Source organism: Cololabis saira, chromosome 12, assembly GCF_033807715.1.
Source record: "Cololabis saira isolate AMF1-May2022 chromosome 12, fColSai1.1, whole genome shotgun sequence".
Classification (NCBI taxonomy): Eukaryota; Metazoa; Chordata; class Actinopteri; order Beloniformes; family Belonidae; genus Cololabis; species Cololabis saira.
Window position 1 is genome coordinate 45,179,523 of NC_084598.1, and position 5,479 is coordinate 45,185,001.

The window sequence follows — 5,479 nt, forward strand, 5'->3', positions numbered from 1 at the left end:
CACTAGAGGGCAAATAAATGCATTTAAATGCATCAATTTATGTGTCCCCTGGAGGGCAAATAAATATTTTTAATGCAGTAAATTATATGTCTTCTAGAGGGCAAATAAATGCATTTAAATGCAGTAATCTATGTGTCCACTAGAGGGCAAATAAATGTATTTAAATGCAGTAATCTATGTGTCCCCTAGAGGGCAAATAAGTAATGTGAATGTAGTAGCGTATATGTCCACTAGAGGGCAAATAAATGAATTTAAATATGGTAATTAATATGTCCACTAGAGGGCAATTAAATGCATTTAAATGCAGTAATCTATGTGTCCACTAGACGGCAAATAAATGCATTTAAATACAGTAGTTTATATGTCCACTAGAGGGCAAAAAATGCATTTAAATGCAGTAACTTATAAGTCCCCTAGAGTGCAAATAAGTAACGTTAATTTAATAACTTATATGTCCACTAGAGGGCAAATACGTGCATTTAAATGCAGTAATTTATCTTTCCACTAGAGGGCAAATAAATGCATTTAAATGCAGTAATTCATGTGTCCCCTAGAGTGCAAATAAGTCATGTGAATCTAGTAACTTATATGTCCACTAGAGGGCAAATAAATTAATTTAAATGCGGTAATTAATATGTCCACTAGAGGGCAAATAAATGCATTCAAATGCAGTAATTTATCTTTCCACTAGAGGGCAAATAAATGCATTTAAATGCAGTAATGTATGTGTCCACTAGAGGGCAAATAAGTAATTGTAATGCAGTCAATTATATGTCAGCTAGAGGGCAAATAAATGCATTTAAAATGTAGTATTTTTTGTGTCCACTAGAGTCCAAGTAAATGCATTTAAATGCACTATTTTAAATGTCCACCAGAGGGCAAATAAATTAATTTAAATGCGGTAATTAATATGTCCACTAGAGGGCAAATAAATGCATTTAAATGCTGTAATTAATATGTCCACTAGTGGGCAAATAAATGCATTTGAAAGCAGTAATTTATGTGTCCACTAGAGGGCAAATAAATGCATTTGAATGCAGTAATTTATGTGTCCACTAGAGGGCAAATAAATAATTTTAATGCCGTAAATTATATGTCAGCTAGAGGGCAAATAAATGCATTTAAATGCAGCAATTTATGTGTCCACTAGAGGGCAAATAAATGCATTTAAATGCAGCAATTTATATGTCCACTAGAGGGCAAAAAATGCATTTAAATGTAGTAACTTATAAGTCCCCTAGAGTGCAAATAAGTAACGTGAATTTAGTAACTTATATGTCCACTAGAGGGCAAATACGTGCATTTAAATTCAGTAATTTATCTTTCCACTAGAGGGCAAATAAATGCATTTAAATGCAGTAATTCATGTGTCCCCTAGAGTGCAAATAAGTAACGTGAATCTAGTAACTTATATGTCCACTAGAGGGCAAATAAATAAATTTAAATGCGGTAATTAATATGTCCACTAGAGGGCAAATAAATGCATTCAAATGCAGTAATTTATCTTTCCACTAGAGGGCAAATAAATGCATTTAAATGCAGTAATGTATGTGTCCACTAGAGGGCAAATAAGTAATTGTAATGCAGTCAATTATATGTCAGCTAGAGGGCAAATAAATGCATTTAAAATGTAGTATTTTTTGTGTCCACTAGAGGCCAAGTAAATGCATTTAAATGCACTATTTTAAATGTCCACCAGAGGGCAAATAAATGAATTTAAATGCGGTAATTAATATGTCCACTAGAGGGCAAATAAATGCATTTAAATACAGTAGTTTATATGTCCACTAGAAGGCAAAAAATGCATTTAAATGCAGTAACTTATAAGTCCCCTAGAGTGCAAATAAGTAACGTGAATTTAGTAACTTATATGTCCACTAGAGGGCAAATACGTGCATTTAAATTCAGTAATTATATGTCCACTAGATGGCAAATAAATGCATTTAAAATGCAGTATTTTATATGTCCACTAGAGGGCAAATACTGCTGCTACTACTACTACTACTTCTACTACTACTACTGCTGCTGCTACTGCTACTACTAATGCTACTACTACTGCTACTACTACTACTACTACTACTGCTACTGCTGCTACTACTACTACTACTACTACTACTACTACTGCTGCTACTACTACTACTACTACTACTACTACTACTAATGCTACTACTACTACTGCTACTACTACTACTACTACTACTAATGCTACTACTACTACTACTACTGCTACTGTTGCTGCTACTGCTGCTGCTACATGGGAGGGTCCAGCACGCATAAGTGCTTATTAGACTGTTGTAGTACAGCTGGATACAGGTGCTGCTGCCATGCGAGTACTGTCTGGAGGGTTCATTTTTGTTCCCTCCCCACCCAACACAACAGTCCCTTTATTCAGCAAACTAGGTCTTAAATTCACCATCATAAAATAATCTTGTCCTAAGTGCAGCTTTCTCAGAGCCAAGTCCTGCATGTGTATGTATTAGTGAGGTCATTGTGAGTGTTTGTGTATGTTGGTATTTGACAATACAAAAGGAGGAAATAACTGACTGGAGGCTGTTGAGTGCTTTATTCATTTACAGTACACTGGAATATTAGCATAGCAAAAATAGTAAGTTGTTTACACTTTCCTGGCGGTAGAGCAGAGAACTTTGCTTTAACAGGAAGTTAAAACGGTTCCTTTCAAGGACAGTGTGGTGGAAGTTTGATCTCAGGTAATCTGTCCCCTCCTGAGGTCGTGGGAGCTCACTGGACCCAGGACCAGTACTGGGTGCAGACCAGTACTGGGTGCAGACCAGAACTGGGTCCAGACCAGCACTGGTTCTCCAGTTTTGTGAAGTTAATGTTGAGAATGTTTCTTCTTGTGGAGAATGTTATTGACGTTATGTTCTGTTTGTTTACATTCTTGTCAATGTTAATTTACAGTGCGAAGGCCCTATTCTATCTAGGAATTTTTTTTTCCCTTGTTTTTTTTTTTTCCGACGAAATGAGGGCCTTTTTGCCCTATTTTCCCCTAAACGTGCCCCAAAAGTCATCAAATTTTGCACGCAAGCCAAGCCTGGCGAAAAATTTGATATTTCATGGTTTGCATTAATAAACAGCGCCCCCTAGAAAACTTCGTGCCTCAAGCCCCACAATACGGTTTGACGTAAATGCACGAAAATGTGGCGACGATAGACGCCAAAAAGCGTACCCCCCCCTTCATCTGATTGGTCCATATTTGATAGTTCCTACTTTCTGCCATAACCTTTGAATTGTTTCATATAGAGACTCATGGGTGGTGTCATCGGACTCGGTTTTAAGTACTTGACCTTCATTGGCATGAATTAGCCCGGCCCCTTCTTCTGATTGGTCCATATTTGATTGTCCCAATTTTCTGCTATAACTTTTGAATGGTTTGACATAAAGAGTCGTGGGTGGTTTCATCCGCTAAATGTCCAGGCCTGAAGAATCTACATGCAAGTTGTACAAGCTTCCATTGCAGCCTGAACGTGTACAAGGGTGTGAGGGCCCGTTCATCGCTGCTTGCAGCTTTAATTAAATTTGCACTCTTAAAGAGGATAATGGACAAATATCAACTTAAATGCAATATGAAAAGAAAGGAAAAAAAATGGGGATTCTTGGAAGGAATACAAAAAACAAAAAACAAGGCGCTCTAAGAATTAAAAGGTGCAGATGAATAACAAAATTCATTAAGCATTTCAATTCACATAATGGAACATAGAAAAGGAGAGGAATTATTAAATTAGAATAACACATAACGAGCAATGTCTTGACATATTTTACTTGCATTTTTGTTTTCTACTCTTTTGAGACATGTGAAAAAAAATCTTAAAATCATTAATAAAACTCCGGAAGGAAGGAGGGTTTACAATTTATCCATTTGGCACAATGAATATGGTTCAGTAACAAAATGATATTAATAATATCAGAAACAGAAAATTTCGAATCATCCATGAAGAAAATAATATGGCTTCATTCAAAAGGTGGAACATTATTCATTTTAAGAGATATCCAATTGTGTATGAGGCCCAGCGGTAGTAGCTCACGGTTCGCCACTGAGTTAACGTGATGCCTATGTTACCGTGAAAGCACAGCTGTAGTCAGATGCTTTTTAGTAAAAAACCGACCTGCTGGTGAACAAAAGCGTCTACTGGATGAACTAGCGGTGAAAGTTTGGTCAGAGAGACCAGGGGCCTCATTTATAAAGGACTGCGTAGAATTCATACTAAAAGTGCACGTACACCCAAAAGCCGAAAATGGCGGGCGCAAAAAAAAATCTGGATTTATAAAACTGCGTGCACGCACACTTGCACGCAATGTTCTCTTTATAAATCACAGTCCAGCTGGAAGGTTGCGCAGCTGAATCCGCCTCATATCCCGCCCACTATACGCCCACTTCATACCTTAAAAGGGCAATGCAAAGTAGTATTTGCATATGGATGAGCCGGCTGAGCATGCGCAGTGGCTTCCTGCAGCCTGTTTGGCGTCAGAGTGAATGAGACGTTTCCAGCCACCGTGCCACTGAATTTCACGGAGACTGAGATTGAAATTTTGAGGATGAGGTGGAGGCAGGAAATCCACATTATTTGGTGGTCACAGTAAAAGTATAAATAGTATAAAATCAAGCGAGTGAAAATAAAACGCCGTGAGGCGCAAGGGCGCAATTTCCACTAGGAACAGGGGAGACATGCCCCCCCCCACTTTTCAAACTCATGCTTTTTTACAGTTTAAGAAATAACGGTAGGCTCAGCCTGTAATTGCAAATCATCAAGACACTGTGCGAAGACGGGACGGGAGCCCGCTCCCCCTCCTCCCCTCCCCGCTGTGCTGCTCAAGGCTGATTTATGGTTCCGCGTTAAATCGACGCAGAGCATACGACGTAGGTTACGCGGCCCGCACACCGTACGGTGCGCGGGCCGCGTAACCTACGGCGTAACCCTACGGCGTGCATCGATTTAACGCGGAACCATTATTTAGTTATAATTAGGCTTAACTAGTTTGTGCGTGTGTGACAGACGTGTATGGGACGATTGTGAAATACGGAATAAACTGTTTTTATATAAATTTTAATTCCCAATTACGTAACAATTCCGTATTTCAAGGGACGGGTGGCGAGCCCACTCACCGCCGCTGCAGCTCCAGCAGCAGCAGCAGCACCAGAGTCCTGACTGACGCTGAGCTTCAAACACAGAGGGACACGGTCAGCGCTATTATATTATAAGTCTGATATATGTTGTGATATGTGATGACATTAAGAGTATGACATGAATCTGGCTTCATTTCACCACCTCACAGCCTGCGTCGCCAGTTCCCCATATCTTAAGTAAATTCCTACGGGAGGGTCAGGGTTGCCGTAGGGATACGCAGATTTTTCGGTTATTTTTTTCATTTTAAATCCCAAACTTTGTGTAGAAGGTGGCTTGCGCATCTTACAGCCCTGTTTTGTGCGCAAGCAAGCTTTATAGATGAGGCCCCAGCTCAT

The 5,479-nt window shown here is 39.1% G+C and overlaps 1 protein-coding gene across 1 annotated transcript in view; it reads left to right on the forward strand.

Moving 5' to 3' along the window:
* LOC133456444 (NACHT, LRR and PYD domains-containing protein 3-like) overlaps nucleotides 1-5,479 on the forward strand; it is a 78,329-nt gene that overhangs the window by 18,590 nt on the left and 54,260 nt on the right. The window lies entirely within an intron of this gene.